Genomic DNA, 13,651 nt, shown 5'->3' on the forward strand with positions numbered 1-13,651 from the left:
TTTGTGTTCTGTGAAATCATCTCACAGAGTTACAGCTTTGTCCTCAAGAAGCTTTTCGCTAAGACAGTACTTGTGGAATTGGCAAAGTGATATATGGAATGCCATAGAGGGCTATGGTGAAAAAGGAAATATCCTCAGATGAAATCTGGAAAGAAGCTTTCTGAGAAACTGCTTTGTGTTCTGTTAATTTTTCTCACAGAGTTACATCTGTATATCGTGGATCTCTTTGCTAGCCTTATTTCTGTGGAATCTGAGAACAGATATTTCGGATCCGTTTGAAGACTATAGGGCCAAAGGAAATATCCTCCGATAACAAAGAGAAAGAAGCTTTCTGAGAAACTTCTTCGTGTTCTGTGAAATCATCTCACAGAGTTACTGGTTTCCCCTCTAGAAGCCTTTCGCTAAGACAGTTTTTGTGGAATTGGCAAAGTGATATTTGGAAGGCCATAGAGGGCTATGGTGAAAAAGGAAATATCCTCAGATGAAATCTGGAAAGAAGCTTTCTGAGAAACTGCTCTGTGATATGTGACTTCCACTCACAGAGTTACATCTGTATTTCATGGATCTCTTTGCTAGCCTTATTTCTGTGGAATCTGAGAACAGATATTTCGGATCCCTTTGAAGACTATAGGGCCAAAGGAAATATCCTCCGATAACAAAGAGAAAGAAGCTTTCTGAGAAACTTCTTTGTGTTCTGTGAAATCATCTCACAGAGATACATCTTTCTCCTTAAGAAGACTTTCGCTAAGACAGTTCTTGTGGAATTGGCAAAGTGATATTTGGAACGCCATAGAGGGCTATGGTGAAAAAGGAAATATCCTCAGATGAAATCTGGAAAGAAGCTTTCTGAGAAACTGCTCTGTGATACGTTACTTCCACTCACAGAGTTAAATCTGTATTTCGTGGATCTCTTTGCTAGCCTTATTTCTGTGGAATCTGAGAACAGATATTTCGGATCAATTTGAAGACTATAGGGCCAAAGGAAATATCCTCCGATAACAAAGAGAAAGAAGCTTTCTGAGAAACTTCTTTGTGTTCTGTGAAATCATCTCACAGAGTTACAGCTTTCCCCTCAAGAAGCCTTTCGCTAAGACAGTTCTTGTGGAATTGGCAAAGTGATATTTGGAAGGCCATAGAGGGCTATGGTGAAAAAGGAAATATCCTCAGATGAAATCTGGAAAGAAGCTTTCTGAGAAACTGCTTAGTGTTCTTTTAATTCATCTCACAGACTTACATCTGTATTTCGTGGATCTCTCTGCTAGCCTTATTTCTGTGGAATCTGAGAACAGATATTTCGGATCCGTTTGAAGACTATAGAGCCAAAGGAAATATCCTCCGATAACAAAGAGAAAGAAGCTTTCTGAGAAACTTCTTTGTGTTCTGTGAAATCATCTCACAGAGTTACAGCTTTCCCCTCAAGAAGACTTTCGCTAAGACAGTTCTTGTGGAATTGGCAAAGTGATATTTGGAAGGCCATAGAGGGCTATGGTGAAAAAGGAAATATCCTCAGATGAAATATGGAAAGAAGCTTTCTGAGAAACTGCTCTGTGATATGTGACTTCCACTCACAGAGTTACATCTGTATTTCGTGGATCTCTTTGCTAGCCTTATTTCTGTGCAATCTGAGAACAGATATTTTGGATCCCTTTGAAGACTATAGGGCCAAAGGAAATATCCTCCGATAACAAAGAGAAAGAAGCTTTCTGAGAAACTTCTTTGTGTTCTGTGAAATCATCTCACAGAGTTACAGCTTTCCCCTCAAGAAGCCTTTCGCTAAGACAGTTCTTGTGGAATTGGCAAAGTGATATTTGGAAGCCCATAGAGGGCTATGGTGAAAAAGGAAATATCCACAGATGAAATCTGGAAAGAAGCTTTCTGAGAAACTGCTTAGTGTTCTGTTAATTCATCTCACAGAGTTATATCTGTATTTCGTGGATCTCTTTGCTAGCCTAATTTCTGTGGAATCTGAGAACAGATATTTCGGATCCCTTTGAAGACTATAGGGCCAAAGGAAATATCCTCCGATAACAAAGAGAAAGAAGCTTTCTGAGAAACTTCTTTGTGTTCTGTGAAATCATCTCACAGAGTTACAGCTTTCCCCTCAAGATGCCTTTCACTAAGACAGTTCTTGTGGAATTGGCAAAGTGATATTTGGAAGGCCATAGAGGGCAATGGTGAAAAAGGAAATATCCTCAGATGAAATCTGGAAAGAAGCTTTCTGAGAAGCTGCTTAGTGTTCTTTTAATTCATCTCACAGACTTACATCTGTATTTCGTGGATCTCTCTGCTAGCCTTATTTCTGTGGAATCTGAGAACAGATATTTCGGATCCCTTTGAAGACTATAGGGCCAAAGGAAATATCCTCCGATAACAAAGAGAAAGAAGCTTTCTGAGAAACTTCTTTGTGTTCTGTGAAATCATCTCACAGAGTTACAGCTTTCCCCTCAAGAAGCCTTTCGGTAAGACAGTTCTTGTGGAATTGGCAAAGTGATACTTGGAAGGCCATAGAGGGCTATGGTGAAAAAGGAAATATCCTCAGATGAAATCTGGAAAGAAGCTTTCTGAGAAATTGTTCTGTGATATGTGACTTCCACTCACAGAGTTACATCTGTATTTCGTGGATCTCTTTGCTAGCCTTATTTCTGTGCAATCTGAGAACAGATATTTTGGATCCCTTTGAAGACTATAGGGCCAAAGGAAATATCCTCCGATAACAAAGAGAAAGAAGCTTTCTGAGAAACTTCTTTGTGTTCTGTGAAATCATCTCACAGAGTTACAGCTTTCCCCTCAAGAAGCCTTTCGCTAAGACAGTTCTTGTGGAATTGGCAAAGTGATATTTGGAAGCCCATAGAGGGCTATGGTGAAAAATTAAATATCGTCAGATGAAATCTGGAAAGAAGCTTTCTGAGAAACTGCTTAGTGTTCTGTTAATTCATCTCACAGAGTTATATCTGTATTTCGTGGATCTCTTTGCTAGCCTAATTTCTGTGGAATCTGAGAACAGATATTTCAGATCCCTTTGAAGACTATAGGGCCAAAGGAAATATCCTCCGATAACAAAGAGAAAGAAGCTTTCTGAGAAACTTCTTTGTGTTCTGTGAAATCATCTCACAGAGTTACAGCTTTCCCCTTAAGAAGCCTTTCGCTAAGACAGTTCTTGTGGAATTGGCAAAGTGATATTTGGAATGCCATAGAGGGCTATGGTGAAAAAGGAAATATCCTCAGATGAAATCTGGAAAGAAGCTTTCTGAGAAACTGCTTAGTGTTCTTTTAATTCATCTCACAGACTTACATCTGTATTTCGTGGATCTCTTTGCTAGCCTTATTTCTGTGGAATCTGAGAACAGATATTTCGGATCCCTTTGAAGACTATAGGGCCAAAGGAAATATCCTCCGATAACAAAGAGAAAGAAGCTTTCTGAGAAACTTCTTTGTGTTCTGTGAAATCATCTCACAGAGTTACAGCTTTCCCCTCAAGAAGCCTTTCGCTAAGACAGTTCTTGTGGAATTGGCAAAGTGATATTTGGAAGGCCATAGAGTGCTATGGTGAAAAAGGAAATATTCTCAGATGAAATCTGGAAAGAAGCTTTCTGAGAAACTGCTTAGTGTTCTGTTAATTCATCTCACAGAATTACATCTGTATTTCGTGGATCTCTTTGCTAGCCTTATTTCTGTGGAATCTGAGAACAGATATTTCGGATCCCTTTGAAGACTATAGGGCCAAAGGAAATATCCTCCGATAACAAAGAGAAAGAAGCTTTCTGAGAAACTTCTTTGTGTTCTGTGAAATCATCTCACAGAGTTACAGCTTTCCCCTCAAGAAGCCTTTCGTTAAGACAGTTCTTGTGGAATTGGCAAAGTGATATTTGGAAGGCCATAGAGGGCTATGGTGAAAAAGGAAATATCCTCAGATGAAATCTGGAAAGAAGCTTTCTGAGAAACTGCTCTGTGATATGTGACTTCCACTCACAGAGTTACATCTGTATTTCGTGGATGTCTTTGCTAGCCTTATTTCTGTGCAATCTGAGAAAAGATCTTTCGGATCCCTTTGAAGACTATAGGGCCAAAGGAAATATCCTCCGATAACAAAGAGAAAGAAGCTTTCTGAGAAACTTCTTTGTGTTCTGTGAAATCATCTCACAGAGTTACAGCTTTCCCCTCAAGAAGCCTTTCGCTAAGACAGTTCTTGTGGAATTGGCAAAGTGATATTTGGAACGCCAGAGAGGGCTATGGTGAAAAAGGAAATATCCTCAGATGAAATCTGGAAAGAAGCTTTCTGAGAAACTGCTTAGTGTTCTGTTAATTCATCTCACAGAATTACATCTGTATTTCATGGATCTCTTTGCTAGCCTTATTTCTGTGGAATCTGAGAACTAATATTTCGGATCCCTTTGAAGACTATAGGGCCAAAGGAAATATCCTCCGATAACAAAGAGAAAGAAGCTTTCTGAGAAACTTCTTTGTGTTCTGTGAAATCATCTCACAGAGTTACAGCTTTCCCCTCAAGACGCCTTTCACTAAGACAGTTCTAGTGGAATTGGCAAAGTGATATTTGGAAAGCCATAGAGGGCAATGGTGAAAAAGGAAATATCCTCAGATGAAATCTGGAAAGAAGCTTTCTGAGAAACTGCTTAGTGTTCTTTTAATTCATCTCACAGACTTACATCTGTATTTCGTGGATCTCTCTGCTAGCCTTATTTCTTTGGAATCTGAGAACAGATATTTCGGATCCCTTTGAAGACTATAGGGCCAAAGGAAATATCCTGCGATAACAAAGAGAAAGAAGCTTTCTGAGAAACTTCTTTGTGTTCTGTGAAATCATCTCACAGAGTTACAGCTTTCCCCTCAAGAAGCCTTTCGCTAAGACAGTTCTTGTGGAATTGGCAAAGTGGTATTTGGAACGCCAGAGAGGGCTATGGTGAAAAAGCAAATATCCTCAGATGAAATCTGGAAAGAAGCTTTCTGAGAAACTGCTCTGTGATATGTGACTTCCACTCACAGAGTTACATCTGTATTTCGTGGATCTCTTTGCTAGCCTTATTTCTGTGGAATCTGAGAACAGATATTTCGGATCCCTTTGAAGACTATAGGGCCAAAGGAAATATCCTCCGATAACAAAGAGAAAGAAGCTTTCTGAGAAACTTCTTTGTGTTCTGTGAAATCATCTCACAGAGTTACAGCTTTCCCCTCAAGAAGCCTTTCGCTAAGACAGTTCTTGTGGAATTGGCAAAGTGATATTTGGAAGCCCGTAGAGGGTTATGGTGAAAAAGGAAATATCCTCAGATGAAATCTGGAAAGAAGCTTTCTGAGAAACTGCTTAGTGTTCTTTTAATTCATCTCACAGAATTACATCTGTATTTCGTGGATCTCTTTGCTAGCCTTATGTCTGTGGAATCTGAGAACAGATATTTCGGATCCCTTTGAAGACTATAGGGCCAAAGGAAATATCCTCCGATAACAAAGAGAAAGAAGCTTTCTGAGAAACTTCTTTGTGTTCTGTGAAATCATCTCACAGAGTTACAGCTTTCCCCTCAAGAAGCCTTTCGCTAAGACAGTTCTTGTGGAATTGGCAAAGTGATATTTGGAAGCCCATAGAGGGCTATGGTGAAAAAGGAAATATCCTCAGATGAAATCTGGAAAGAAGCTTTCTGAGAAACTGCTTAGTGTTCTGTTAATTCATCTCACAGAATTACATCTGTATTTCGTGGATCTCTTTGCTAGCCTTATTTCTGTGGAATCTGAGAACAGATATTTCGGATCCCTTTGAAGACTATAGGGCCAAAGGAAATATCCTCCGATAACAAAGAGAAAGAAGCTTTCTGAGAAACTTCTTTGTGTTCTGTGAAATCATCTCACAGAGTTACAGCTTTCCCCTCAAGAAGCCTTTCGCTAAGACAGTTCTTGTGGAATTGGCAAAGTGATATTTGGAAGCCCATAGAGGGCTATGGTGAAAAAGGAAATATCCTCAGATGAAATCTGGAAAGAAGCTTTCTGAGAAACTGCTTAGTGTTCTGTTAATTCATCTCACAGACTTACATCTGTATTTCGTGGATCTCTCTGCTAGCCTTATTTCTGTGGAATCTGAGAACAGATATTTCGTATCCCTTTGAAGACTATAGGGCCAAAGGAAATATCCTCCGATAACAAAGAGAAAGAAGCTTTCTGAGAAACTTCTTTGTGTTCTGTGAAATCATCTCACAAAGTTTCAGCTTTCCCCTCAAGAAGCCTTTCGCTAAGACAGTTCTTGTGGAATTGGCAAAGTGATATTTGGAACGCCATAGAGGGCTATGGTGAAAAAGGAAATATCCTCAGATGAAATCTGGACAGAAGCTTTCTGAGAAACTGCTCTGTGATATGTGACTTCCACTCACAGAGTTACATCTGTATTTCGTGGATCTCTTTGCTAGCCTTATTTCTGTGCAATCTGAGAACAGATATTTCGGATCCCTTTGAAGACTATAGGGCCAAAGGAAATATCCTCCGATAACAAAGAGAAAGAAGCTTTCTGAGAAACTTCTTTGTGTTCTGTGAAATCATCTCACAGAGTTACAGCTTTCCCCTCAAGAAGCCTTTCGCTAAGACAGTTCTTGTGGAATTGGCAAAGTGATATTTGGAAGCCCATAGAGGGCTATGGTGAAAACGGAAATATCCTCAGATGAAATCTGGAAAGAAGCTTTCTGAGAAACTGCTTAGTGTTCTGTTAATTCATCTCACAGAGTTACATCTGTATTTCGTGGATCTCTTTGCTAGCCTTATTTCTGTGGAATCTGAGAACAGATATTTCGGATCCCTTTGAAGACTATGGGGCCAAAGGAAATATCCTCCGATAACAAAGAGAAAGAAGCTTTCTGAGATACTTCTTTGTGTTCTGTGAAATCATCTCACAGAGTTACAGCTTTCCCCTCAAGAAACCTTTCGCTAAGACAGTTCTTGGGGAATTGGCAAAGTGATATATGGAAGGCCATAGAGGGCTACGGTGAAAAAGAAAATATCCTCAAATGAAATCTGGAAAGAAGCTTTCTGAGAAACTGCTCTGTTACATGTGACTTCCACTCACAAAGTTACATCTGTATTTCGTGGATCTCTTTGCTAGCCTTATTTCTGTGGAATCTGAGAACAGATATTTCGGATCCCTTTGAAGACTATAGGGCCAAAGGAAATATCCTCCGATAACAAAGAGAAAGAAGCTTTCTGAGAAACTTCTTTGTGTTCTGTGAAATCATCTCACAGAGTTACAGCTTTCCCCTCAAGAAGCCTTTCGCTAAGCAGTTCTTGTGGAATTGGCAAAGTGATATTTGGAATGCCATAGAGGGCTATGGTGAAAAAGGAAATATCCTCAGATGAAATCTGGAAAGAAGCTTTCTGAGAAACCGCTTAGTGTTCTTTTAATTCATCTCACAGAATTACATCTGTATTTCGTGGATCTCTTTGCTAGCCTTATGTCTGTGGAATCTGAGAACAGATATTTCGGATCACTTTGAAGACTATAGGGCCAAAGGAAATATCCTCCGATTACAAAGAGAAAGAAGGTTTCTGAGAAACTTCTTTGTGTTCTGTGAAATCATCTCACAGAGTTACAGCTTTCCCCTCAAGAAGCCTTTCGCTAAGACAGTTCTTGTGGAATTGGCAAAGTGATATTTGGAAGCCCATAGAGGGCTATGGTGAAAAAGGAAATATCCTCAGATGAAATCTGGAAAGAAGCTTTCTGAGAAACTGCTTAGTGTTCTTTTAATTCATCTCACAGAATTACATCTGTATTTCGTGGATCTCTTTGCTAGCCTTATGTCTGTGGAATCTGAGAACAGATATTTCGGATCACTTTGAAGACTATAGGGCCAAAGGAAATATCCTCCGATAACAAAGAGAAAGAAGCTTTCTGAGAAACTTCTTTGTGTTCTGTGAAATCATCTCACAGAGTTACAGCTTTCCCCTCAAGAAGCCTTTCGCTAAGACAGTTCTTGTGGAATTGGCAAAGTGATATTTGGAATGCCATAGAGGGCTATGGTGAAAAAGGAAATATCCTCAGATGAAATCTGGAAAGAAGCTTTCTGAGAAACCGCTTAGTGTTCTTTTAATTCATCTCACAGAATTACATCTGTATTTCGTGGATCTCTTTGCTAGCCTTATGTCTGTGGAATCTGAGAACAGATATTTCGGATCACTTTGAAGACTATAGGGCCAAAGGAAATATCCTCCGATTACAAAGAGAAAGAAGGTTTCTGAGAAACTTCTTTGTGTTCTGTGAAATCATCTCACAGAGTTACAGCTTTCCCCTCAAGAAGCCTTTCGCTAAGACAGTTCTTGTGGAATTGGCAAAGTGATATTTGGAAGCCCATAGAGGGCTATGGTGAAAAAGGAAATATCCTCAGATGAAATCTGGAAAGAAGCTTTCTGAGAAACTGCTTAGTGTTCTTTTAATTCATCTCACAGAATTACATCTGTATTTCGTGGATCTCTTTGCTAGCCTTATGTCTGTGGAATCTGAGAACAGATATTTCGGATCACTTTGAAGACTATAGGGCCAAAGGAAATATCCTCCGATAACAAAGAGAAAGAAGCTTTCTGAGAAACTTCTTTGTGTTCTGTGAAATCATCTCACAGAGTTACAGCTTTCCCCTCAAGAAGCCTTTCGCTAAGACAGTTCTTCTGGAATTGGCAAAGTGATATTTGGAACGCCATAGAGGGCTATGATGAAAAAGGAAATATCCTCAGATGAAATCTGGACAGAAGCTTTCTGAGAAACTGCTCTGTTATATGTGACTTCCACTCACAGAGTTACATCTGTATTTCGTGGATCTCTTTGCTAGCCTTATTTCTGTGGAATCTGAGAACAGATATTTCGGATCCCTTTGAAGACTATAGGGCCAAAGGAAATATCCTCCGATAACAAAGAGAAAGAAGCTTTCTGAGAAACTTCTTTGTGTTCTGTGAAATCATCTCACAGAGTTACAGCTTTCCCCTCAAGAAACCTTTCGCTAAGACAGTTCTTGGGGAATTGGCAAAGTGATATATGGAAGGCCATAGAGGGCTACGGTGAAAAAGAAAATATCCTCAAATGAAATCTGGAAAGAAGCTTTCTGAGAAACTGCTCTGTTACATGTGACTTCCACTCACAAAGTTACATCTGTATTTCGTGGATCTCTTTGCTAGCCTTATTTCTGTGGAATCTGAGAACAGATATTTCGGATCCCTTTGAAGACTATAGGGCCAAAGGAAATATCCTCCGATAACAAAGAGAAAGAAGCTTTCTGAGAAACTTCTTTGTGTTCTGTGAAATCATCTCACAGAGTTACAGCTTTCCCCTCAAGAAGCCTTTCGCTAAGCAGTTCTTGTGGAATTGGCAAAGTGATATTTGGAATGCCATAGAGGGCTATGGTGAAAAAGGAAATATCCTCAGATGAAATCTGGAAAGAAGCTTTCTGAGAAACCGCTTAGTGTTCTTTTAATTCATCTCACAGAATTACATCTGTATTTCGTGGATCTCTTTGCTAGCCTTATGTCTGTGGAATCTGAGAACAGATATTTCGGATCCCTTTGAAGACTATAGGGCCAAAGGAAATATCCTCCGATTACAAAGAGAAAGAAGGTTTCTGAGAAACTTCTTTGTGTTCTGTGAAATCATCTCACAGAGTTACAGCTTTCCCCTCAAGAAGCCTTTCGCTAAGACAGTTCTTGTGGAATTGGCAAAGTGATATTTGGAAGCCCATAGAGGGCTATGGTGAAAAAGGAAATATCCTCAGATGAAATCTGGAAAGAAGCTTTCTGAGAAACTGCTTAGTGTTCTTTTAATTCATCTCACAGAATTACATCTGTATTTCGTGGATCTCTTTGCTAGCCTTATGTCTGTGGAATCTGAGAACAGATATTTCGGATCACTTTGAAGACTATAGGGCCAAAGGAAATATCCTCCGATAACAAAGAGAAAGAAGCTTTCTGAGAAACTTCGTTGTGTTCTGTGAAATCATCTCACAGAGTTACAGCTTTCCCCTCAAGAAGCCTTTCGCTAAGACAGTTCTTGTGGAATTGGCAAAGTGATATTTGGAACGCCATAGAGGGCTATGGTGAAAAAGGAAATATCCTCAGATGAAATCTGGAAAGAAGCTTTCTGAGAAACTGCTCTGTGATATGTGACTTCCACTCACAGAGTTACATCTGTATTTCGTGGATGTCTTTGCTAGCCTAATTTCTGTGGAATCTGAGAACAGATATTTCGGATCCCTTTGAAGACTATAGGGCCAAAGGAAATATCCTCCGATAACAAAGAGAAAGAAGCTTTCTGAGAAACTTCTTTGTGTTCTGTGAAATCATCTCACAGAGTTACAGCTTTCCCCTCAAGAAGCCTTTCGCTAAGACAGTTCTTGTGGAATTGGCAAAGTGATATTTGGAAGCCCATAGAGGGCTATGGTGAAAAAGGAAATATCCACAGATGAAATCTGGAAAGAAGCTTTCTGAGAAACTGCTTAGTGTTCTGTTAATTCATCTCACAGAGTTATATCTGTATTTCGTGGATCTCTTTGCTAGCCTAATTTCTGTGGAATCTGAGAACAGATATTTCGGATCCCTTTGAAGACTATAGGGCCAAAGGAAATATCCTCCGATAACAAAGAGAAAGAAGCTTTCTGAGAAACTTCTTTGTGTTCTGTGAAATCATCTCACAGAGTTACAGCTTTCCCCTCAAGATGCCTTTCACTAAGACAGTTCTTGTGGAATTGGCAAAGTGATATTTGGAAGGCCATAGAGGGCAATGGTGAAAAAGGAAATATCCTCAGATGAAATCTGGAAAGAAGCTTTCTGAGAAGCTGCTTAGTGTTCTTTTAATTCATCTCACAGACTTACATCTGTATTTCGTGGATCTCTCTGCTAGCCTTATTTCTGTGGAATCTGAGAACAGATATTTCGGATCCCTTTGAAGACTATAGGGCCAAAGGAAATATCCTCCGATAACAAAGAGAAAGAAGCTTTCTGAGAAACTTCTTTGTGTTCTGTGAAATCATCTCACAGAGTTACAGCTTTCCCCTCAAGAAGCCTTTCGGTAAGACAGTTCTTGTGGAATTGGCAAAGTGATACTTGGAAGGCCATAGAGGGCTATGGTGAAAAAGGAAATATCCTCAGATGAAATCTGGAAAGAAGCTTTCTGAGAAATTGTTCTGTGATATGTGACTTCCACTCACAGAGTTACATCTGTATTTCGTGGATCTCTTTGCTAGCCTTATTTCTGTGCAATCTGAGAACAGATATTTTGGATCCCTTTGAAGACTATAGGGCCAAAGGAAATATCCTCCGATAACAAAGAGAAAGAAGCTTTCTGAGAAACTTCTTTGTGTTCTGTGAAATCATCTCACAGAGTTACAGCTTTCCCCTCAAGAAGCCTTTCGCTAAGACAGTTCTTGTGGAATTGGCAAAGTGATATTTGGAAGCCCATAGAGGGCTATGGTGAAAAATTAAATATCGTCAGATGAAATCTGGAAAGAAGCTTTCTGAGAAACTGCTTAGTGTTCTGTTAATTCATCTCACAGAGTTATATCTGTATTTCGTGGATCTCTTTGCTAGCCTAATTTCTGTGGAATCTGAGAACAGATATTTCAGATCCCTTTGAAGACTATAGGGCCAAAGGAAATATCCTCCGATAACAAAGAGAAAGAAGCTTTCTGAGAAACTTCTTTGTGTTCTGTGAAATCATCTCACAGAGTTACAGCTTTCCCCTTAAGAAGCCTTTCGCTAAGACAGTTCTTGTGGAATTGGCAAAGTGATATTTGGAATGCCATAGAGGGCTATGGTGAAAAAGGAAATATCCTCAGATGAAATCTGGAAAGAAGCTTTCTGAGAAACTGCTTAGTGTTCTTTTAATTCATCTCACAGACTTACATCTGTATTTCGTGGATCTCTTTGCTAGCCTTATTTCTGTGGAATCTGAGAACAGATATTTCGGATCCCTTTGAAGACTATAGGGCCAAAGGAAATATCCTCCGATAACAAAGAGAAAGAAGCTTTCTGAGAAACTTCTTTGTGTTCTGTGAAATCATCTCACAGAGTTACAGCTTTCCCCTCAAGAAGCCTTTCGCTAAGACAGTTCTTGTGGAATTGGCAAAGTGATATTTGGAAGGCCATAGAGTGCTATGGTGAAAAAGGAAATATTCTCAGATGAAATCTGGAAAGAAGCTTTCTGAGAAACTGCTTAGTGTTCTGTTAATTCATCTCACAGAATTACATCTGTATTTCGTGGATCTCTTTGCTAGCCTTATTTCTGTGGAATCTGAGAACAGATATTTCGGATCCCTTTGAAGACTATAGGGCCAAAGGAAATATCCTCCGATAACAAAGAGAAAGAAGCTTTCTGAGAAACTTCTTTGTGTTCTGTGAAATCATCTCACAGAGTTACAGCTTTCCCCTCAAGAAGCCTTTCGTTAAGACAGTTCTTGTGGAATTGGCAAAGTGATATTTGGAAGGCCATAGAGGGCTATGGTGAAAAAGGAAATATCCTCAGATGAAATCTGGAAAGAAGCTTTCTGAGAAACTGCTCTGTGATATGTGACTTCCACTCACAGAGTTACATCTGTATTTCGTGGATGTCTTTGCTAGCCTTATTTCTGTGCAATCTGAGAAAAGATCTTTCGGATCCCTTTGAAGACTATAGGGCCAAAGGAAATATCCTCCGATAACAAAGAGAAAGAAGCTTTCTGAGAAACTTCTTTGTGTTCTGTGAAATCATCTCACAGAGTTACAGCTTTCCCCTCAAGAAGCCTTTCGCTAAGACAGTTCTTGTGGAATTGGCAAAGTGATATTTGGAACGCCAGAGAGGGCTATGGTGAAAAAGGAAATATCCTCAGATGAAATCTGGAAAGAAGCTTTCTGAGAAACTGCTTAGTGTTCTGTTAATTCATCTCACAGAATTACATCTGTATTTCATGGATCTCTTTGCTAGCCTTATTTCTGTGGAATCTGAGAACTAATATTTCGGATCCCTTTGAAGACTATAGGGCCAAAGGAAATATCCTCCGATAACAAAGAGAAAGAAGCTTTCTGAGAAACTTCTTTGTGTTCTGTGAAATCATCTCACAGAGTTACAGCTTTCCCCTCAAGACGCCTTTCACTAAGACAGTTCTAGTGGAATTGGCAAAGTGATATTTGGAAAGCCATAGAGGGCAATGGTGAAAAAGGAAATATCCTCAGATGAAATCTGGAAAGAAGCTTTCTGAGAAACTGCTTAGTGTTCTTTTAATTCATCTCACAGACTTACATCTGTATTTCGTGGATCTCTCTGTTAGCCTTATTTCTTTGGAATCTGAGAACAGATATTTCGGATCCCTTTGAAGACTATAGGGCCAAAGGAAATATCCTGCGATAACAAAGAGAAAGAAGCTTTCTGAGAAACTTCTTTGTGTTCTGTGAAATCATCTCACAGAGTTACAGCTTTCCCCTCAAGAAGCCTTTCGCTAAGACAGTTCTTGTGGAATTGGCAAAGTGGTATTTGGAACGCCAGAGAGGGCTATGGTGAAAAAGCAAATATCCTCAGATGAAATCTGGAAAGAAGCTTTCTGAGAAACTGCTCTGTGATATGTGACTTCCACTCACAGAGTTACATCTGTATTTCGTGGATCTCTTTGCTAGCCTTATTTCTGTGGAATCTGAGAACAGATATTTCGGATCCCTT

Source organism: Macaca mulatta, chromosome 13 (genome assembly GCF_049350105.2).
Source record: "Macaca mulatta isolate MMU2019108-1 chromosome 13, T2T-MMU8v2.0, whole genome shotgun sequence".
Taxonomy (NCBI): domain Eukaryota; kingdom Metazoa; phylum Chordata; class Mammalia; order Primates; family Cercopithecidae; genus Macaca; species Macaca mulatta.